Source organism: Macaca nemestrina, chromosome 13, assembly GCF_043159975.1.
Source record: "Macaca nemestrina isolate mMacNem1 chromosome 13, mMacNem.hap1, whole genome shotgun sequence".
NCBI lineage: Eukaryota > Metazoa > Chordata > Mammalia > Primates > Cercopithecidae > Macaca > Macaca nemestrina.
In genome coordinates, this window is record NC_092137.1 from 57,094,008 (window position 1) to 57,119,109 (window position 25,102).

General features: G+C 35.2%; 1 non-coding gene across 1 annotated transcript; it reads right to left on the minus strand.

Moving 5' to 3' along the window:
* Positions 1 to 1,828: 1,828 nt before the first annotated feature.
* LOC112423733 (small nucleolar RNA SNORA64/SNORA10 family) lies at positions 1,829 to 1,961 on the minus strand. Its single transcript, XR_003014294.2, has one exon. It is a non-coding gene; the product is annotated as a small nucleolar RNA SNORA64/SNORA10 family (small nucleolar RNA).
* Between the last annotated feature and the right edge of the window lie 23,141 nt (positions 1,962 to 25,102).

Below are 25,102 nucleotides of genomic sequence, written 5' to 3' on the forward strand. Positions count from 1 at the left end.
TCATCCATGTCCTTACAAAGGACATGAACACATCCTTCTTTATGGCTGCATAGTATTCCATGGTGTATATGTGCCACATTTTCTTAATCCAACCTATCATTGATGGGCATTTGGGTTGGTTCCAAGTCTTTGCTATTGCAAATAGTGCCGGAATAAACATATGTGTGCATGTGTCTTTATAGTAGCATGATTTATAATCCTTTGGGTATATACCCAGTAATGGGATGGCTGGGTCAAATGGTATTTCTAGTTCTAGATCCTTGAGGAATCACCACACTGTCTTCCACAGTGGTTGAATTAGAAGTTATTCTTGAAGCATCTCTTCATGTACTCCTCACATGCAATCAATCAAGTTATCTTAAATCGATCTCCTCAATGTCTAAAACCTGAGTTTTAATTCTCATGTCAGAGGTCATAGTTACTGTCCCTGAATTAGTTTAATAGTTCCTTAAATAACTTCTGTGCATATGTATATCAGCATAAAGTTATCAATTAGCTTTTCTTGAAAAGACTCTCTTTTATAATGAGGGTTTTATCTATCTTAACTTTCTGTTGTTTATTTTAAAAATAATGCTTGATTATGGCGAAAATTTAAATAGGAATACAAATAACACAAATTACTATAATTTACTGAATATTTATTATGTCCTATGTGGTATTCTCAGGACTTTAAGCATATTCTTTCACTTATTCTCACAATAACCCTATCAGGTAAATACTATTAATATCTGTATTTTAGCATTAAGCAAACAGTGTTTAAAGGTTTATTACTTTTATATGTTAAAATATATTGCATTTTCATAAAAATAGAGATTTCGTTTTATTTTTCTTAGCTAAGTAAAACATTTGACTGATCCAGGCTATTTTTAATAGATGGACTGATTGAATGTTTACTGAAATACAAAATCAGATAATGTCTTTGATAATGGTTTGCCTTTGATAGATCTTTTTTTTTTATTTGGGTAGGTCTGTCACTTACAAAGATACTGTGATGACAGTTTATACAATGTTTTATTGCGCAATCTGCCACATTGCGCAAACACTAAACTTCATGTTTTTGTTCAATAAATGAGGCTTGAAGACTAGTTGATATGCTATTAAACAGATCAGGAGTGATGAGGACTCAGTGAGAGGAAACCATATGAAAAGCAGAGGTCAGGAGTTACAAGCCCATAGAGATAAAGTGACCAGAATTTGGTGTTCAAATGAACCATCCAAGAGAACTCTAGATCTGTAAGAGCAGCTGGAGAAACAGTGACTTTGCAATATTACAAAGACGGCAATTCTGGCAGAGATCCCGGGTTGATGGATGATTTGGATGTTTGATTCTAATAATACAGTAGTTTCATCTGTTTGTTAAATTTTTAAATGATTATTCTTCCTCTTGAGTAATTAATGCAAGTTTCTCCTATTTCCATAGTACTTTCTATATCATTTCCAGTCTCCATTTCACTATCATATCTATTAAAGGAAAGGCTCTCATGAAAGCAATTTAGACTAACATGCTTTTTCTTATGGGGCATTATATATATATATAGAGAGAGAGAGACAGTAACAGGCTGAATTCACTTTATTTTTCTTGTATAAAAACCCTATGTTGTAGCCACAGCTGGAGCCTGGGTCCGCTGCACGGAGACCCTGGTGTGGGTCTTGACAAGGTGGTCAGTGAATTCCTGATAGGGAGACTTGGTAAATACAGTCTCCTTCCAGAGGTCAGGGGTCAGGTAGCTGTAGGTCTTAGAGATGGCATCAAAAGTGGCCTTGGCTGCACAACAAAAGAACCCCAGGAGGGTCAGTGGTGTGCTTGAGGCAAGTCTCCCAACCCCAAAATTGTCGCACTCCTAGGAACAGAGAGGCCATTCTGGGCGGGTCTGTCGTGTATTAGGAGAGCCTTTCTCTGCCTCCGTGAAAACACGCCAAGCACACACCGGACCCGTGTGGTTAAGCAGAACTGAGAGACCATGGCTATGCCCCATTCCTGGACCACCTACCGAAGTTGCCCAGGGTGGCAGTGGAGCCCCAGGCTGAGGTGTAGCAGTCATCGATACCAGCCATCATGAGCAGCTTCTTGGGCACAGGCGCTGAGACGATGCCAGTGCCCCAGCTGCCTGTCACTTTGCAAGGGACGGTGTGGGCCTTGCCGATCTTGTTCCCCCAGTAGCCTCTGCGAACGGGGACAATGGAGAGTTTGGCCAGGATGATGGCCCCACGGATGGTGGTGGCCACCTCTTTGGAGCACTTAACACCCAGGCCAACGTGGCCATTGCAGTCCCCAATAGCAACAAACACCTTGAACCTGGTGCTCTGGCTAGCAGGGGTCTGCTTCTGCACCGGCATAATCTTCCAAACCTCGTCTTTGAGAGAGGCCCCCAAGAAAAGGTCAATGATCTCAGATTCCTTAATGGGCAGGGAGAAGAGGTAGATCTCCTCCAGGGACTTGATCTTCATGTCCTTGACCAAGCGGCCCAGCTTGGTGATGGGCATCCACTCCTTATCCTCGGCCTTGCCTCCGCGAGCTCCGCGGCCTCGGCCCAGCCCGGTCCATGGCCGCAACCCCGGCCCCGGATGCCACTGCCGAAACCTCCGCAGAAGCCACCGGGGTTCCCCATCCCAGGAACACCAGGGCCTCCGGGCACCCCGACTGCACCGGCGTCATCCGCCATTTGGTGTTTTCTCAGAAAAGAAGGCGGCATTTATATTTTAAATCTACTTTTTGATTATGAAATTGTATTGTGTAAACAACAAATTAATATAAACTTAATGTCTTGAAACAAGAAAATTTAGAGTTTTTTAGATCAGAAGTCTGGGTGCAGTTTAACTGGGTCCTCTGCTTAGGGTATGACAAGCTGCAATGCAGGTGTTGTCTGGGTCTGGGTTCTCATCTGGAGGCTCACCCAGGGGAAGGTCCACTGCCCTCTCACATAGTTGTTGGCAACATTCGGTTCCCTGTGATTTTACACTTCATGACAGTTTGCTTTTTCAAAGCTAGCAAGGGGACAGAAAGAGAATAGAGAAAGTTTGCCAGTAAGAGTAAATACTATACAATGTAACATAATCATGAGTAAAGGCTATCACCTTTACCACATTCTGTTGGTTAGAAGCAAAGCACAGGTACTGCCCACATTCAAGGGAAGGAAATTCATAAGGATGTCAACAGCACAAAGCAGAGATCATAGGACTGTGATCATTTTTAAATTAAATTAAATTAAAATTGTTTTAATGTGTTTTAGGGATGGAGTCTCACTCTGTTGCCCAGGCTAAAGTGCAATAATATGATCATAGTTCATTGTAACCTCAAACTCCAGGGCTCAAGCGATCCTCCTGCCTAAGCGTCCTGAGTGTTTGTGAGTAGAGATGCACACCATCGTATTGATCTTAAAATCTGCTTGCCACAGGATTAGAATTGGCTCTGGTTAACAACACACTGTAATTTTATTTTATTTTTTCTTTTTCAGGTCGCCTCTAAAATCAGTATATTAATTTTGATTAATGAAGATTTAATGTTATCTACTTTCTGTTATTCTAATAACAGCAAAATATAGCCTGCCATGAAATGGTTATTTTTTCTATTTGCTCTTCTAATTTACATATTAGTTCCAAGTATGGTAAAAATAAAACAACAATAATAACAGCAGTCTAGTAAACCAGAGCCAATAGTAGTAAAAAACCAAGTAAACAAACAGAACAGAATAATGAAGATGTAATAATGTAAACCTAACACTATGTGTTCATGCTTTCCCTGCTCAGACTGGCTCAGTGAATCCTACTGTTCTGGAAAACAAGAGTTTAAAGGACAAGCATTCCTATACAACAATAATAGACAAACAGAGAGCCAAATCATGAGTAAACTCCCATTCACAATTGCTACAAAGATAATAAAATACCTAGGAAAACAACTTATAAGGCATGTGAAAGACCTCTTCTAAGAGAACTGCAAACCACTGCTCAAGGAAATAAGAGAGGACACAAACAAATGGCAAAACATTCCATGCTCATGGATAGGAAGAATCAATATCATGAAAATGGCCATACTGTCCAAAGTAATTTACAGATTCAATGCTATCCCCATCAAGCTACCAATGACTTTCTTTACAGAATTAGAAAAAACTACTTTAAATTCCATATGGAACCAAAAAGAGCCCATATAGCCAAGACAATCCTAAGCAAAAAGAACCAGGCTGGAGGCATCATGCTAACTGACTTCAGACTATACTACAAGGCTACAGCAACCAAAACAGCATGGTACTGGTACCAAAATAGATATATAGACCAATGGAACAGAACAGAGGGCTCAGAAATAACGTCACACATCTACAACTATCTGGTCTTTGAAAAACCCCACAAAAACAAGCAATGGGGAGAGGATTCCCTGTTTAATAAATGGTCTTGGGAAAACTGGCCAGCCATATGTGGAAAACTGAAACTGGACCCCTTCCTTACACCTTCTACAAAAATTAAAATGGATTAAAGACATAAACATAAGACCTAAAACCATACAAAACTCTAAAAGAAAACCTAGGCAATACTATTCAGGACAAAGGCATGGGGAAAGATTTCATGACTAAAACACCAACAGCAATGGCAACAAAAGTCAAAATTGACAAATGGGATCTGATTAAACTAAAGAGACTCTGCACAGCAAAAGAAACTATCATTGGAGTGAATAGGCAACCTACAGAATGGGAGAAAATTTCTGCAGTCTATCCATCTGACAAAGGGCTAATATCCAGAATCTACAAAGAACTTAAACAAATTTACAAGAAAAAAACAACCCCATCAAAAAGTGGGCAAAGGATATGAATAGACACTTCTCAAAAGAAGACATGTGTGCTGCCAACAAACATAGGAAAAAAAGCTTATCATCACTGGTCATTAAAGAAATGCAAATCAAAACCACAATGAGATACCATCTCAGGCCATTTAGAATGGCGATTATTAAAGAGTCAGGAAACAACAGATGATGGAGAAGATGTGGAGAAATAGGAATGCTTTTACACTGTCGGTGGGAGTGTAAATTAGTTTAACCATTGTAGAAGACAGTGTGGCAATTCCTCAAGGATTTAGAACTGGAAATACCATTTGACTTAGCCACCCATTAGTGGGTATATACCCAAAGGATATAAATTTTTCTACTGTAAAGACACATGCACACATATGTTTATTATAGCACTGTTCACAATAGCAAAGACTTGGAACCAACCCAAATGCCAATCAATGATAGACTGGATAGAGAAAATGTGGCACATATACACCATGGAATACTATGAAACCATAAAATAGGATGAGTTGGATGAGTTCATGTCCTTTGCAGGGACATGGATGAAGCTGGAAACCATCATTTTCACCGAACTAACACAAGAACAGAAAACCAAATACTACATGTTCTCACTCATAAGTGGGAGTTGAACAATGAGAACATATGGACACAGGGAGGGGAACATCATACACTGGGCCTGTCAGGGGGTGGAGGGCTAGGGGTGGATTAGCATTAGGAGAAATACCTAATGTAGATGACGGGTTGATGGGTGCACCAAACCACCATGGCACGTGTATACCTATGCTACAAACCTGTACGTTATGCACATGTATCCCAGAATTTAAAGTATAATAAAAAAGTATGTTAAAAAGTAAAACAATGTATCTTTATAAGCCATATAGCAGTCAAATCTAGAAAGAGAAGTACAATTTCTCCAGACAAGAACCAGATGAGTATCATCTCAAAACCTATAAGTGCTTTTTTCCAATCTCCAGTATATTTATAGATTTTTTTTACACAAAAACAGTTTAGTTTCCAGATTAGAAGAACAAAAATCTCCGCCAGAAAGATAACTCCCTTCTTATTAGTGGTTTAATTTTTTAAAAGACTAGGTTTCATTCCTGTGCGTTGGATTGCAGAACAATTGAGTGGTGGGGGCATATTTTGAGAGGGAGAAAAATTGTATGGGAAAACAGCAAATTCCTTACCTGGAGTTCCTACTTTACCATTTGAATTTACACCTTCAGTCATCATAAAGATTATCATGGGGAGAATTTCAAAATTTCTTGTTGCGTTTTGATTTATTAAGAGGGCAAGATGAGCAAAATGAAGTTGTAAAAAATTTGTAGAAATGTTTACCCATTTGGATTTGGCTAGGATTTTCTCTTGTTTAACTTTTTTAGGGAAAGATTTATGAATCTTGAGTTATCAGCTTAAAATGCTGTATACCGATCCATGGGTTAGACATGAAACTTTCACCTTTATAGCAACTTTAAGTAAATGTTTAGGCCCGAAATACTTTGATTTGAACTAAAAAATCGTATGGAGAAGTATGGAGAATCCTTCCTCAAATCTTTGGAAGTTGATTGCTGTTGTATTTATGTAAACATAACACAAAGACTTTGGACTTGTACAGACAGCAGCCCTGGAAGAATATATTTAATTTAGAATTATTGCACCAACAAATGAGTTACTCAATGAAAGAAAGTATACCATGGTATAAATAACACATAATTTGCTAAATAGTCAACTTCTGTGAATATTGATAGAAAGATCAGAATAATACTTAGCAGCAAACATAGTTGTTTGGGTAATATTTCCTATTTCTCTTTACCAAGAAATTGGTGAAACTCACCCGTGTCAAGTCCAGGGAAGTGCTTCTGTCATGGTGTTCTTTGTATGGTCTTTTGTTGTCCTGGCGTGATATCTAAAGCAAATTTTCTGACTTCCACTTTGATAGAAGCTAGGTTTAGAGAGCCATTGCGGGTTTTATTTCAGTCTATTTCTGCAATTTCTTAGTTTCTCAAATATATTCCTATGGTTCTACTTCACATTTTGTCTAATTTTGTTTTACAGGTGTGAGGGATGCCAGAAGTCATGGGATTTTCTCTCCTCTAGTATGTGTTTGGGAAAAGGTTATGGCTGCCCTAGGTGAAATGATTTCTCTGTGCTATTCACGCAAACATTTCAGGTTAGAAGTCCTGCTCTGACTCTTTTTGGAGAAAGAAATGCCATCTAGGTTGAGGTCATGGAACACAATGGGCTGCCATATTTAAGAAAACATTAAATCTATCTTCCCTGCATGCATTACTATTAAATTATCAGTGTTTTGCTATTTACCTAGTTTACTCTAATATGTGTGGTAAGATGACATCTACAGAAATTAGTATATTTTTAAATAAAAGAGCCAAATTATGTAAATATTTGTAAGTAGTAAGAGGCAGCATGAACATGAAATCTGAAACCTTTAGTATCTGCAACCGGATTCATTCTTTCTTTAAACTCAGTTCTTGTTCCAATACATCGATACCCATTCTTTCTGCCCATATGGTGTTTTTTTCTTTTACCCTAACTGTTTTCTACTTCCCAGAATAAGTAGATAACATATAGCTCTTTGGCCCCAGGCCAAAACTTTGAAACTTTCAACTTTTACATCCTATTTGGAAATCTTACCTTAGAAGATTTTATTGAGAATAGCCCCTTAAAGGAGTTATCCTAATGGGGGCTATGCTTTAAGAGATTTTTTGGAATTATTAAACTTAAAAATTAAAATGTTTTATATTAATTTAAATGATATATTTTCTTTTTTTTTTTTTTTTTTTTTTTTTTTTGAGACAGAGTCTTGCTCTGTAGCCCGGGCTGGAGTGCAGTGGCTGGATCTCAGCTCACTGCAAGCTCCGCCTCCCGGGTTTACGCCATTCTCCTGCCTCAGCCTCCCGAGTAGCTGGGACTACAGGCGCCCGCCACCTCGCCCGGCTAGTTTTTTGTATTTTTAGTAGAGACGGGGTTTCACGGTGTTAGCCAGGATGGTCTCGATCTCCTGACCTCGTGATCCGCCCGTCTCGGCCTCCCAAAGTGCTGGGATTACAGGCTTGAGCCACCGCGCCCGGCCTAAATGATATATTTTCAAAGAGAGAGGTCACGTCGACTCCATAGAAAGTCAAATGTAAATAATAGGTTAACAACCATTTATCTATAGAGTACTTGTTTCATGTACAGTACATTAGAAAAATATCTCAATGCCTTAAATTTCCTCTATCTAAATAGTTACTTACATTCATAGTAATTAAACCCCTGAAGAAGAAAATTTGAGCCCTGATATTGACGAAGAGAAATACAGACTAATAATGATATATAGATAAATGTTTTACCAGATGTTCTACATTATTCTTCCAAATTTTCATACTCTACCAATATTGTTGTCCACATAGAACATACACTTGATGCTTTTAATGATATACAATGGACCCTGGGGTTAATTTGTGAAATCCTGGAAATAGCATAGCATAGTTAGTTATTAATATTAATACAGCTCTCACACACATTCATGGAAGTGTTGGCATGTGTCCTGCTATTGCATATTCCCAAATTTGTTTTTTTTTTCTATTTCTTTGGAAGACCCAAGATGTTACCCACACAGATGCATATTTATTAATCCTAAATGATCTTTTAAAAACAAATCTAATATTAGCTTTATATAACTTAATTACCTTTCCCAAATATCATTTTGTATGTGAACTACCTTGGCGTAGATACATTTGGTACATATATATTGAATAACATAGAGATGAGATGAGTGTAAGGTCTCTAGGCATTTCAAGAAGATGGTTATACTCTCTGAAGTTGTTAGAAAATGATTTTCTTTATGGCTGATTAGTATATATGGATCATATATGTGTGTGTGTGTATATATATATGTATGTGTATGTGTGTGTGTATATATATACACACACACATATATATGTGTGTATATATATGAAATGAAAGTCTTCTTACATAAGGTCAATCGGAAAGGAGACTTTCTACCTCCTTATAATATTTACAGGACTTTTTCCCAGTAATACAGCAATATGTACCTAGTGTTTTCCAATGAATTTTAAATGAACAAAAGTCAGGGGGCTATTACATTAAGGAATAAAGAGTTTTTTGTCCTGGACAGTGAATACGATTTGCACTGTTTCAACTTGGCTCCATTTCTGCTATGACAGTTGTAGCTTTAGTTTCATAGCAAACTTTTATTTTAAGGAACAACTAGTTTTGAAGTCGCTCTGGGTATGTGATTATATTTTCAATTGTGTCTCTCTTGTTGATCAATGTTTTGAAGGAAGCTATACTATTCTTAAAACTCAAATTCTTAATTGAGAATATTTGAGATTCTGAAGACTTAATAGTGATGTCATAATCCAAAATACTATAAAAGTGGAAAAGCATAGTTTTTTTGTTTTTTTTTTTAGCTACCTGCTAAGCTTATGAAAATAAATACACTTTTTGGAGTCACAGCACTTATGCCTAAACATCACAGCTATACTAGAGGTAGAATAACCTAGAAGTCATTTATCTCAGTTTCTGGCATTGCGAATAATAAAAATGAGACTCAAGAAGGTGAAGGTTAAGTTCCAAGGTTATATAGCTAGTTATTGGTAAAATAAGTTGTAACCACATCCCCTGTTTTTTTCTTTTTCACCATGTGATGCATAATGCACACTTCTCTTTGAAAGTACATATTTGACCCACAAGAATTTCCTTAGAAATCTAATGATGTGGAGATTGTAAGGCTAAGAGATATTGATAGTTCAATGTCAACTCATTGATCTGGTGCAGACTCACAATGAATGTAATTCATATACAATTACAGAATTATCAGATACCAATGTTAGGTCCTTTCATCTTAATTATTTGTATAAAATATATGTTATTTTACTTTTAAAATATGCAGATGACCCAATCTGTTCTTTTTATGCCTCTTTTTAAAATTCCAGACAGAGATTCAGTTTTCCCACTGGCATAATACTGTGGAGAACTTGTTTTAACAAATGAAAAGTTAAAGAGCCTTTATTCCTGCCTCTTGTTGTCCCCTGCCTAGACCTTTCAAACACCACCATCACACAGGACTTGAAATAAAGTTATAGTCTACATAGGCGTTGTGCTACCATCAGCCTATATGATCAAACAGTTCAATTGTCATAGCTTCATATGTTTGCTAACAACAAGAGAAAGTGGATGGCTGAGTTATTTCAAGAGACATTTAATAGAATTCTAGCACACCGAAGAGAACTTAGATGGAAATAAAAATCATAGCCTCTTCATTCTTCATTTTTAACATATGCCACCTCATAATTCTTTGGTTGGAATATTTACCTTCTGCATTTCTGTTGAAAGTTGCTAGGATATGAAAATAAAGAACTCAGAGACTGGACTGCAAAAAAAGAATGTAGAATGGAAACATGAATTAATGCAAAAGACTTGCTTTATAATTCATTCCTTAAATATTTGATGTGGTTTGCCTTTGTGTCCCCCCAAATCTCATCTTGAATTGTAATCCCATAATCCCCACCCATGGTGGGAGGGACCCAGTGGGAGGTAATTGAATCATAGGGCCGGTTCCTGCCATGCTGTTCTTATGATAGTGAGTGCGTTCTCACTAGATCTGATGGTTTTATAAGAGGCTTCCCCCTTCACTCAGCACTCATTCTCTCTCCTGCCACCCTGTGAAGAGATGCTTTCTGCCATGATTTTAAGTTTCCTGAGGCCTCCCCAGCCATGTGGAACTGCGAGTAAATCACCCCGTCTCAGGTATGTCCTTACAACAGTGTGAGAATGAACTAATACACATCCATTTTAAGATCTTTATTGGAATAAATTCTCTTTGACATTCAAAGTTGTGCTTCCATATGATAATTTGGTTTTAAAATTGCAATATGAGTTTTTCTCTTTGAGTCCTAGTTTTCCTGTCTATAACATGGAGATTGTGATAATTTCTAATTTACTGGGGTTTTGAAGAAAATATTTTAAAAAATCCTATGTGCTTGAAATATTTTGTATGTTAACAAAATACATTTTGTCTATGTTTATAATTATATTTTATTAAAACTGAAATTTGATGGTATTTTATTTCCAACTCTCAAATTTTGCAGCACCAACATTTCATCACCAAACACATACTTAATACTTCCATAAACAGTCAGTCAATTTATCTCAGTCCAGTGAACATTTCTTTCTTTCCCTCTCCTACTCCCTGTAGTATGCTAATTATGACACTGATCATTATTTATCTTTGCATCTTCCAGGGAGTGCCTAGCTGAGTGCCATTTACTCAATGAATAATCTTACTCCTTTCAAATCAAGAAAGCCTGGACACTTCTGTAGCTATCATTGTATGGCGTATTGTGAAGAGCCAATGCATTAACTGATCAAGTTACTCAAAACTGCACTCCAACAAAAATATTAGGAGGTCAACTTAGTTGCCTCCGCAGCCACCAAAACATCACTGAGTAGGCATGAAATGGGTTAGTTCGTGCCAACTTTTCTTCCCTATATTCGTTAAAGTGTAACTTTGAATGGCTCTCAAATTTTCCTATGTATTGATTAAGTTTTGAAAGGATTCTATGCTTCGATTTGTGAAGCCAGGCTTAGGTTTTATCTATCTACACATGATCACCCATATCCATTCAATAAAATGGCCATAGTTACTAGTTACCTGCCTCCTTGTGACGATCTTCAAGATAATCTTTGCAAAGTATTTTAAGGCCATTTAGAGAGAGAGAGATTATAAATAATACTGGTATTTTCTCTTCCTAAATCTCAGTGCTTATCTGAAAAGTTCATATTTTTATGTGGCATTCTAGGGGTAGTATCATACATGGCCAAAAAGGTTTTCAGTACCATCTTATTAACTCCGTATGCTCTTTTATTGAAGGAAGAATAAACCATTTAAGTCCATTGAAATATTGACTTTTTTCTCATTAAAGTGAAAATATTTAAGATGCTTTCTCTCTGAAAGTGTGATAGGGATACAGGACAGCACTCTTTGAAGATAAGATCATTCAAAACAAAAGTTCTCAGGGATCATTTTCAAAAATGGTGCTCCCCTGTCAGAGCACTGGTGTTCGTCCACTTTATTATTGATACAGAGGTCCTTCCTGTCAAGCTAACCATTTTTCTCTTTGAATTAGAATGAAAATTTTCTCATGTGCTTTTCTACCCTGAGTTAAGACAGATGAAGTAGGAAACACAGGCAATGTTATTCTAGTTGTCTCCATTATGACATAGATATTTATAGTTTAGATGGTATCAATGCCTCCCAGCTTCTAACAACACCCTTCAATATGATTCTGTCCCTAAAATTTTTCTTCAAGGAAGAAGTCTAATCTTTTAAAACAACTTCTGGGCATGTCCCTTCATAACTAAAACTATCACTGATATCCACTGCCTGTGGATATATTTCAAACATCTCAGACTGATATCCCAAACCCTATATGACTATAACTTGCTTTCCTAGCCATATCTTTCATTTTTTTTCTGGGTGAACTGGTATTCTACACAAACTATTATACCCAATGGCTATTTACCCTATTATTTAATTTCCCATTCTCCAGATTTTTGCTGTTTCCCAGCCTCTGCTTTTCCTGCTTCCCGTGCTCGCAGGTCATGCTTAAATCCTATTTTCTTTAACTGCCTTTGTGGAAAAGTGCCCCTTGTATCTTTGTAAATTCAGTACTACTCTTAGGTATAACTACTGCTGCTGGTATTGCCATTGTTGTAAACATGTCTTACATCTCTCATCGTACTAAAAGCTTCCAAGGGCAGAGTTTGCAAATCAACTATTCTTATCATCCTCACAAGACCACATACCTGGTCTGAGCTCAAATATTTATTTGTTTGATGATACCTAATGTCATTTATCTTGCCATTATGGTTTGTGTTGCAGGCCTTGCAACAGATATTTTAGACATTTCTTTCATTTATGTAATACATTCTCACAATGATATTGAAAAATGACTATCATTACTATTAAATCTTTAAAAAAGGGAAAGAAACTAGGATGCCAGAAAAAGTGATGTCACGTGTTAAGGGCATAGAATCAAAACTTCTGGGACAGTTGTAAGCAGGTTTCTCTCACTTTAGAAACTTGTCCCACTACAGTTTGGGCAAGAATTCTAATATTTAAAACAATTTAAACAAAACTAAAATTATTTATGCAAAGCCAGTTAGTATGGTTTATGAGACTAGAGCCCTGATAACTCCTCAGATAACCTGAGTATGAGAAATATCAAGAAATTGAAATATTTTGCAAATAATCGTTTATTTAAATAATCATATATTATACATGTGCTATATTTGTTGTCAAATGTGTGTTATGCTCCAGACAATGAAAGAGATGGATTTCTTGCTCATACTGCTTATAGTTGACATATATAGGGTCATCCGTAGAATAACTTGTAAGGTAGAAAAAGATTGTGGCATTTGTTCTGTCATAACTTGACCTACATGAGCCCCTCCAAAATTTCTCAGTTTGCTTCATATGTTCCACTGAGATCCATATTCAGATACAGTTTCTCAACCAATGCCAATCAAAGGTGGCTTTTGGGGTTTTAGAGTGAACTCAGCTGTCTTTGATCTGGTAGCCAGGCTGCGATGGCTAGTTTTGATATTTTCCCATATTTTTCTTGCTGTCAGGTTACATCTTGGTATACCTGTAATTGATTTCCCCAGAGAGAAAATTTAGATGTGGACATGGGAAGTGCAAACTACAACTTAGTGCAAGATAAGCCAAGGGTGTAACTGTCAAGTTGTACTTGAGCAGAAATGTTACCCAGTAGGATTACCAAATGAACAGGATGGCAAAGAGTTCTGGGGTGTGGAAGTCAGAGTAGATGCCAAAGGATCTAGATCAAAGGGGTTGGTAGATGAGCAGAGCTGCATCAGAGAAATCTAGGACTGTTAAGGCAAGCATGACCCTTGGGGGTCCAGGCCATGTTCTGAGGTTGGTAAAATGAATTATAGAAGTTGAGACTGAATGTGACATTTTAACCACCGAAAAGAGGGTGTATGTGCCTCAGGCAAAGAAAAGGGGGGAGAAAAACATGGTATATGGTGTATTTGGGGAGCAAAGACAAGTTCAGTTTCACTGGGGCAGAGCAAGGGATAAGTGAATGGTGTGAGACAAGATTGGAGAGGTTAACAGTGGCCAATAACAAGTGATAAAAATAATTTCAAATGAGAGCAGCTAGTACTTATAAAGTGGTTAATGTGCACCAAATACTGCTTTATGTTATCCTGCAGTATTGTGAAGTATTACATAAACAACTCAATAATTAAAAGACATAAGGAGAGCATTATTACTATTATCCTGGTTTCCAGATGAAAAAACCTAAGTATTTTTCCAATACACATAGTTATGATGTGTTAGAATAAAAATTTGAATCAGAGTTCTTTAGCCATGTCCACTACCCTCAGGCAAGAATGCCTTTATATAGTTCCTGTAGAATATAGTAAAGATTTAATCCTAATTCTAAAAGCAATAGTAAATCCACTAAGAGATTTCAACAGTAAAGTAGAACAATCAAACTTTATGATGAAAGATAATTTGGGCTGATGGATGAAGAATGGATCAGGAAGTGACATTAAGCAGCAGACTATTGGAGTGGGTAGAATACTTTGCTCTCAAACACATTCTAAATTCACTTATCAATAGGAGCATTAGGATTGGCCGATTATCCTCCTCAACTTTTTTTTATCCCAGGAAATGCTGAGGTCTAGTGCTGTTTCCCTGAGCCATAATTTTATACTCCTTCTCTTCTCATATCACTGTGGGTAGTTTGGAGAACTGACAAATCATCCAATATTCCAATATTTTGTATTGTAAATTGAGTAGTTGTCAGTAAGTGTTAGGTCAATTTTACAAGGCATTTGGTCCTAAAATCAGCACCCACTTGTATGTTTCAAACCTATTTTGACCTGAATTTTAACTGTACAATATAGCCACAAACTTAGGTGTTAAATGAATTTACACTTCTGAGTATAAATTCAAAAAGTAATAATAGTAACATTTTAACATTTACCACTTTCTATATGTTCTAGGCGTATAGCTTTAACAAATAACTGGACCATTTCATTTATTTTTTCAATAATTTAATCCACAAATCTATGTCAAGAATACTCTATGTGTCAAGCCCCATTCCCTAGGTACTGGGTATATAGTGGTAAACAAAATAGACATTGCCTTTGTTCTCCTGAAGTTTAATATCTGATGGGGACATACATTGATAGTGAGAATATGAAATGATGCATGGGAAAACAGTTTGGTGGTTTCTCGAAAAGTAAAATACAGAGTGATCATATGACCCATGAATTCAACTCCTATGTATCTACCCAAGAGAATTGAAAAGATTTATTCACACAAAAATTTGCACCCAAATGTTCATGGCAGCATTATTAATAATAAAGTAGAAACAATTCAAATGTCCATCAACTAATAAATGGATAAACAAGATATATATATATATATATGCAGTAGAATATAATTCAATCATAAAAAGGGATAAAGTACTAAACATGCTACAAGAATTATGAATCTTGAAAACCTGTTAATTAAAAAACTCAAGATAAAAAAGGTTGCAGAATATTCCATTTGCATGAAATGTCCAGAATAGTCAAATCTACAGAGAGTGAAAGTAGATTAATGGTTGCCAGAGTTTATGGGGAATAGAGATATTGTGCTTTTTCTATATTGCTGAATTTAATTTTAGAAAATTTGATTAAGGATTATTTCATGTATGTTCATCAGGAATATTGGTGTGCAATTTTGTTTGGTAAAAAGCATAAAACCTAACTAACTTAAATAGATACGTTTCTAAAAAATATAATTTACAAAGAAGAATGGAAAGCCTGAATAGTCCTATGAATATTATGTTGAATCAATGGTATAAAATCTTCCTACAAAAATTACAGGCTAATTTGTTTTAGAGACTGAAGGCACTAAACATGTAGAAAAATAATTAAAGGAGGACTCAATAAAAATGAGACATATAATGATTCTGGATTAGAAGGCTCAATAATCTAAAGATGTCAGTTCTCCACAAATTAATTCACAGATTTAATAGAATTCAAATAAAACACTAACATAGAGTTTGAGAGACTGGAAAATAATTTATTACATCTATATATGTGAAGTTGATTCCAACATTAATGGAATTCTAATAGAAACCTAACTATAGGTTTTTGGGAAGCTTGAGAGACCATTCACTAAATTTTTGTGCTCTTTTAATGTTGCAATTTGGAAAAAACAAAAACTGGATAACCAAATTAGGTAATGAGGGAAAAGTCAGGTGGGAATACTTCCCCTAAAAGGTATAAAATGTTTTAACTCTCTGGTAGGCATAATATGTTATACTGGAAAAATAAAACAAAGGAGCCAAATAGCAAATCTGGAATCAAATCCACTGTATTAGTCAGAACGAATAGGATACACACACACATACACACACACACACACACATATATGAGTTTATTAAGTATTAACTTACACAATCACAAGGTCCCATAATAGGCTGTCTGCAAGCTTGAGGAGCAAGGAGGGCCAGTTCGAGTCTCAAAACTGGAGAACTTGGAGTCCGATGTTTAAAGGCAGGAAGCATCCAGCATAGGAGAAAGATGTAGGCTGGGAGGTCCACAAACAGATACACTTGATTAAAGGGAAGGCATTAGAGCTAAGATCAGTGTGACAAGGATGGCTAATCCAATAAATGTTGAAAGGATGTTGTTATCCCTAGGAATAAATATAATTTATTCCATTTTATGTACCATACACAAAAATCCATTCAATGTGAGGAATTAAATGTGAAAGTAAAATTTTAAAACATTGAAAAACTTATCAAACAGTAACTTTTTGTCTGCTGGACAGAAAATACTCTCTTATCAAGATGCTCATCATAAGAGAAATGATTATCATAAGCAAAGTATTAACCATAAAAAGATTGATAGAATTGACAATAAAACTTAGTACTTTTGTTAATCAAATATATCAAAACGAAAGTGAAAATAAGTCATAAACTATGAGAATACTTATACAAAAAACTCATACTGAAAATACATAAAGAACTCCTACAAATCAATAAGAGACAACCCAGTAGAAAAATAAACAAAATCATAAAGCCTGTCTTTTAGAAGAGTACATTGAATGGTTAGTAAATATATAATCAATCTCATAGTTATCAGAAAAATACAAACTGAAAAACAAAATGTGTGATCATTTTATACTCACTAGATTGTTAAAAATTAAAATATCTAATAATTGTTAGTAAGGATATGAAAAATGTGCGTATTCTTGGACAGAACAGATAAATCTATATATTTGGATAACCAATTTGAAAACATTTAAGCCTTAGCTTGTTAAACTAAGTGTGAACATATCTTGAAACACAGTAATTCTACATGTTAGCATATAGAATGTTCAAATGTTTATCAATTTGACCCACATTAAGTAACACATTTTACATCGTTATCCCAGATACTTATAAATATGTATAGGAATATAGAAATAACTGGAATATTTTTTCATGAAATGACATTTTTATTCTATCTTATTCTAATTAATACTGTCCTAATTTCTTCCTTAATCTACATAAAAAACTATGTTTTGATTTGAGCGATCCTCTCACTTTGGTCTCCCAAAGTGTTGATTTATTTAGGATGTGATTCACAGTATGAAAAGCCTCACCCTAGAGAAACTCTTTTGATATGCATCAGTCAGAATAAAAAAAATCCAAGGACATCCATTGAAGTAAAAATTATGGAAACAATTTTTTTAACTTTTATTTTAAGTTCAGGGGAACATGTGCAAGCTTGTTACATAAATAAACTCATGTCATGGGGGTTTGTGTCACAGATTATTTCATGACCCATGTATTAAGAACCCATTAGTTATTTTTCCTGATCCTCTTCCTCCTTGCCCCCTCCCCATTTCAATAGCTCCCAATATGTGTTGTTTCCCTCTGTGTACCCATGTGTTCTCATCATTTAGATCCCATTTATAAGTGGAAACATGTGGCATTTAAGTTTTTGTTCTTGCGTTAGTTTGCTAAGGACAATGATCTCCAGTTACATCCATGTACCTGTAAAGAACATGATCTCATTCTTTTTTTTTTGGCTGCATAGTATTTCATAGTGTATATGTACCACATTTTCTTGTCTATCATTGATGGGCACTTAGACTGACTCCATGTCTTTGCTATTGTGAGTAGTGCTGCAATGAATATACACTTCTATCTGTCTTTATAATAGAAAAACTTATATTCCTTTGGGTATATGCTCAGTAATGGGATTACTGGGTTGAATGATATTTCTATCTTTAGGTATTTGAGAAATCACCACACTGTCTCCCACAATGAAAATATATAAACAACTTTTATGTTTATTAAGAAAATAGAGGAATTTCTATATATGGTGAAATAACTCATCAGTAAAAATAAATGAACTATTCATATATACAATAACCTATATGAATCTTAAAAATATATTTGTTAAATAAGTGATTTCAGATTAAGACATACAGTATTACTATTTTACTAAGTGTAAAACAGCAAAAAATACTATATAGTTTATGGATAATAAATATACTAAAGATAACAGTCTCTTAAAATGAATATTGTTTGCCCGGGTGGAGATGGGGCTGTGGGAGGACAGCTGAATTGAATCTGGAAGGAGTACACAAGGAATTTCAATGATATTTTTATTCTTCTAGCTGTGAAATTGGTAATGGGTTGACCAATGTTTGTTCTATGCTATATATTATATATATACATACACACTCAGTCTTTTGTATGTATAAATGAAATATATATCATACATTTTAAACAAAACAAAACATTTTAAGTTGCCCATGAACTAGTAGAATGCAGATAAATGTTACAGAAAATGTAAAGTATTATTATTTTCTTCTTTTTTAAATTACTGACATTTCTTGATGGTCAGAGTGGTCCATCTATTGAAAATGATACAGGCTGCTACTCTCAGGACAATGAAGAAGTATACAATTTTTGGTGTGCTTTGATTTTTTTCTGTTTTATAACACTTTTAATAAAATCCCACTACAGGCAGAAAATCTTATATCATTTCTTACGTGCTTTGAAATTCTCTACATTTTACAATTAAAATATTATTTACTGGTTTTTAGTTACTGGTTTGGAGAAAAGTATTAGGTATCTGTCAGATATTCTGTTAAGACTGGCCTTTTCTTTATTTTTAGCTATAACTGTGTTGAGGACTTCTGAGTTATTAATTGTTAGTAAATATTTTGCATTTTGTCAGGTTCATCCTGTTTTCAAAAGCCTTTACTTTAAGAAATCAATTGTTCTCTGTTTTGAACTGTAACATTGGTATGATTAGGTAGCTTTTGTGAACATCTGTGAAGTATTTTATCTTAATAGCCAACGCGGTATTTTGAGAGCTAATGTTTTAAAGTGTGACATTTGAGGCTAATTCTTCTCGACTTCGATAAGTGATTTTTTTTTTTTTTGGTATGAATTAGCAATGTAGTTCCACCTAAACTGCACTAAGTGAAGATGAGATTTAGCAAACTTCTAACTAATTCAATCTATGTAGACAATCCACAAAATCTAATAAAAGCTTCTTTCCTTGTAGAAATTCACTTCTATGTAACCTTGCATGTTCTCAAAACAGCTGTTACTTGGAATTAATATAGATAATGTAGGAAGCAGGATATATATGGGTTATTTATAATTTGAAACAACAAATTTATCATCTTAAATAGGTATTAACTTCACATTTTCTAAAGTACTTTCTTTTTTATCTCATATGTTGCCTGAAGAAAGGGTACTAATGTAAAATAGGTATCAGTGTTAAAAGTGTAGGTTAGTTTTAATACTACCCTTAAAGACAATTTAGTGTGTGACATAACTACTTTGTGAAGAAGTTTTATCCCTGTGAGTAGTCTGTAACTTCAGAATAAAATGTGTTAGAATAATGTAAAATTAATCCACATGAAATGGTATTCTGCTTTTGTTTTGTAGGTATTTTCTGTTTTTGTTTGTTTGTTTGTTTGTTTTTATTTTTATTTTTTGACAGAGGGTCTCATTCTGTCCCCTGGCTGGAGTATAGTGGTGCAATCGTAGCTCACCATGACCTTGATCTCCTAGGTTCAAGCAATCCTCCAGTCTCAGACTTCCAAGCAGCTAAAACTACAGGTGTGCCACCATGCTCAGCTAATTTATTTACTTATTTTATTTTATTTTTTTTTTACAAAGATGGTGTCTTGCTATGTTGCCCAGGCTGGCCTCAAACTCCTGACCTCAAGTGATCCTCTCACCTAGGTATCCCAAGGTTCTGGGATTGCAAGTGTGAGTCACTGTTCCCAGCCTGTTTTGTAGTTTTAATAGGAAATTACAGCATGAGTTTTGTTTCTGTTTTGCCAGGAATATAATTAGCTACCATAAAAAATAATTTTTCCCAGCATCACATTTTAAATACTAGGGATGATGAAAGCTGGTCCCATTTTTCGTACATTGAGGTGTGTTTCTATTTGTTGAGGCATTGCTAAACAAAGCTAATATAGTTTGTCATGAGCTGGCTATAGGATATGGTAAAACAGGAAATATTTGTTTATTTTTCCAACTTTTCCCTTGAAACTTGTCTTCAATTTTGCTTTTTGTTCAGAAAATTATGTTTCTTTAATAGTTGTTCAAATTGTGAGTCAGGCTCGTATTTAGGATGTATAATGCTGGGAAGAGAATCACTCCTAACCTAGTAATAATAAAACACCAGATAACCTATAAAGTTATAATTTTATTGAACACATCAAAGAGCTAGTGTTGTAGGGAACCTACTATATTGAAATTTTAGGAAACAGAAACACCTTGAGAGACAGGATGTCACAGGGACTCACCTGTAGTTGAGCATGGAAAGAAGATGTGGACACTATAAAAGCAATGAACAAGATTTAAATAACATTGTTAATGAAGTGCAAAAGGCTGAGTGTGAATTGGAATGAGGTATAGAGCTTCTTGAAGCCACATAAACTAGGGGAGCAAATCAGCTTTCAGGATCCCCCTTGAGGACCTTCTACAGTTGTTCATGAGAAAGACTGGGGACAAAGATGGAAACCAGCAAAAAGCTCCATCAGTGTGGCAGAGCTGGGAGATGGGGGACCCATCATTGTGGGAAAAGCAGGATCCTCTAACTGGAAATTTGTTTCCCTGTAGAGAAAAAAACCAACCCCCAAACTCTTAATCAAGTGAACCCTGTCAACCCAAGGCACTGATGAAGACCAATTACAACTAGAGGAAGAGAAAAGAAAAACACCACCACCACCAAAGTAAAAATAAACCTCCAGGCCAGGCGCAATGGCTCACACCTGTAATCCCAACACTTTGGGAGGCCAAGGCAGGCAGATCACCTGAGGTCAGGAGTTCGAGAGCAGTCTCACCAACATGGCGAAACCCCGCCTCTACTAAAAATACAAAATTAGCAAGGCATGGTAGTGCATGCCCGTAGTCCCACATACTGGCGAGGCTGAGGCAGGAGAATCGCCTGAACCCAGGAGGCAGAGGTTACAGTGAGCTGAGATGACACCATTGCACTCCAGCCTGGGCGACAAGAGCAAAACTCTGTCTCAAAAAAATAAAAATAAATAAATAAATAAATAAATCAACCCCCAAACTCTCTAACCCTGGTGGAGTAAAGGAAGCCTGGCAAATAGAGAATTTGTACTGATAATGCTTCATTACAATACATCATTTGTACTGAGGCTGCATTATTACAATGACAAACATGGAATTATAAACAATATCAATATTGTATTTGAGAGGGACAAGGGCATGGAGAGATGCACACTCTGTGGCACCGGTGTAAAAGGAGATTGAATTATGAGGGTACAGCAGAAACCACCACTCACAAGACTTGTCCTTATTTGATCTTCTTCATGCTTTCTATATATAAATAGTGTTTTTGCTGAGGATGTTTCTCATTGGCAATTGTTCAACATCACAGCTCCCAGAGGTGGTGACAACAGTTGGGGCAAACAATAGCTAATATGTGTGTGTGTGTGTGTGTGTGTGTGTGTGTGTGTATGTGTGTGTGTGTGCGCGCATGTGTGTGTGTATGTGTGTGTGTGTGTGTGTATATGTGTATATATATATATATATATATGGAATGAGGTATCTAAGGTGGGCTTTAAAAACCTCAGATGTGTTCCAGAGAATCTAGAAGGATACATGGGGTGGCACACATGACCAGGGTTGTGTGCATGCTAGAAAAGACTAGAAAAAATCTTTAGCACTCATCTCTGACTGACCTTGAGAGTCTTCATGAGCAGAAAGTAAAGGCTAAGGCAGAATTTTAAACTGTTTGCCTGAGCACTGAAGGCGTGCCTGAACTCCAAAAAAGTGTCCATCAGCGAGTGCTGTAAGATGTACTGGTTACAGTCATTTAAGAAAATCTCTGCCCAGTGATTAGCTGACAACCAAGGAAAGCTAGCAGCAACTTCAATGGCTTTGCACAATAACAAAAAATACATACTTTACAAAATTGCTTCAAGAAAGTCAGCAAAATAACTCAGCAAAACCAGCATAATACACAATGAATGTCAAACTCTGGTTGGTGGAGGGTGATCAGATTTCCAGAGTTGCTTATATTATTTGACATGTCCACTTTTTAGTAAATATTGAGAGACTTACAAAAACACAAGAAAACATAGCACATCCATATGAAAAAGTCCTGTCAATAGAAACTATCCAGGAAGAAGCCAAAGTGTTGAAGTTAGTAAAGAAATAATTAAAATCAGTGATTTTAAATATATCAAGTTAGAAGAGAAAATCATATAAAAACTAAGGAATGAGAATAACATCTCACTAAATACAGAATATCAATATAGAGACAAATTTTATAAAAAATCTGTAGTTGAAAAGGGTAACTGAAGCAAAATTTTACTCAGAGGGACTCAACAGAAGATAGCAGCAAAAAGGAGTCAGCAAACTTTAACATAGGTCAATTGAGAATATCCAATCTGAGGGACAGAAAGAAGAAAAAATAAGGACAAAAGAAAAAAGACCTATGGGATACCATCAAGTGTATCACTATGTGCATGATAGGGAGTATGTATGCAAGGGGGTGGAGAGAGAAATGTGTAGAAAGACTGTTTGAAGAAATAATGCCTGCAAGCTTTTCTTTTAAAAAAATAATTTATTTTTATTATTATACTTTAAGTTCTAGGGTACATGTGCACAACGTGTAGGTTTGTTACATATACTAATATACACAACCAAGAATTCAAACAAACTCTAGGCTAGAAAATTTCAAATAAATCTACACTAGAAACATCAAAAGAAAACTTCTGAAAGACAAAGATGAAGAGACAATCTTGAAAGCATTAAAAGAGGAGTGACTCATTGGTATAAGGAGTAATCCATAAGATTAACAGCTAACTTATCATCAGAAGCCATGGCAGACTAAAGCAGTGGGAAGGCATTTTGCTGAAAGAAAAAGACTCTCATTAAAATATGGTGTATGCAGCAAAGTATCCCCCAAAAAAGAGACAGAAATTAGCACATTTCTAGATAAACAATAACCAAGGGAACTGGACACTGAAGAAGACTTAATCAAAGAAATGTTAAATTAGAAATTTTTGTGCTTTAAAGGATACCATTAAGAGTGAAAAGACAGCCCATAGAATGGGAGAAAATATTTACAAATTATATATTTAATAAGAGACTAGTCTCAAAATTATTTAACAAACTCTTGAAATTCAGCAACTAAAATATGAATAAGCCAATGAAAAAGGGCAAAGGATTTGAACAGATATTTCTCCAAATTAGATATTCAAATGACCAGAAACACATGAAATAATCCCAAATATCATCAGTCATTAGAAAAATGCAAATCAAAACTGCAATGAAATACCACTCACTAAGATGGATGGTATCACAGGATTACTATAATTTAAAAGATGGAAAATAACAAGTGTTGGTAAAGTTGTAGAAAAATTGAACCTTTATGCTTTGCTGATGGAAATATGAAACAATGTAGCTGCTTTGAAAAAATTATTTGGCAGTCCTCTAAAATGCAAAATGTAGAATAACTATATGACTCAGAAATTCTTTTCTGAGGTACTGAAATAATTTAAAATGTAAATCTGCACAAATGCTTTTACAGAAATGTTCATAGCAGCATTACTCATAATAGACCTAAATGAAAACAACCCAAGTATCTATTAATCCTTGAATGGATAAATAATATGTGGTACATCCATACATTAGAATAATATTTGGCAATAAAAGTTAATGATATGGATGAAACTTGAAACTATTACATTAGGTAAAGTACATCAAACATGAAATACTACATATTGTATGATTCCATTTTTATGAAATGTTCAGAACGAACAAAACAATAGACACAAAAAGGAGGTTATTGGTTACCAGAGGCTGGGAATCAAATAGAATGGGGAGTGACTGCTAATTCATATGGGGTGTCTTTTGGGAATTATGAACATATTCTGAATTTAAATAATAGAGATGATTGTATAACTTTGAATATACTAAGACACACTGAGTTGTTAACTTTTTGGATATACGAAGGCACACTAATTGTAGTGAATTATCTGAAAAAGAAATAAAGCAATCTTTATTTATAAGCAATCTTTATTTACAATGGCTACAAAAATATACATAAAATACCTAAGAATACGTTTAACCAAGGGAATGAAAAATCTCTACAATGAAAACTATAAAATGTTGATGAAAAATATAAATACACAAATAAATTTTAAAAATATGTTCATGGAATGAAAGAATTAATATTGTGAAAATGTCTGTACTAGTCATAGCAATCTATAATTCCATATAATTCCTATCAAAATGTCAATGACATTCTTCACAGAAATTAAAAAAAAACATAAAACTTGTATGGAATCACAAAATAGCCTGAATAGTCAAAACAATCTTGAACAAAATGAACAAAGTCGGAGGTATCATACTGCTGGACTTCAAAAAATACTATGATATAAAGTGACAGTGAGAAAAACAGCATGGTACTGGCATAAAAATAGACACATAAACCGATGGAACAGAATAGAAATATCAGAAATAAACCCACAAATCTACAGCCAACAAATTTTTGACAAAGGTGCCAGGTACACACAATGAGGAAAGATAAAAGATAGACTCTTCAATAAAATTGTGCTTAGAAAACATTATCTCCACAGTTCTCAATATTCTCAGAAGAATGATACTAGATCTTTATCTCTCACCATATTAAAACATTTACTCAAAATGGGTTAAAGAATTGCATGTAAGTCCTTAAACTACACAACTACTAGAAGGAAATATAGGAGAA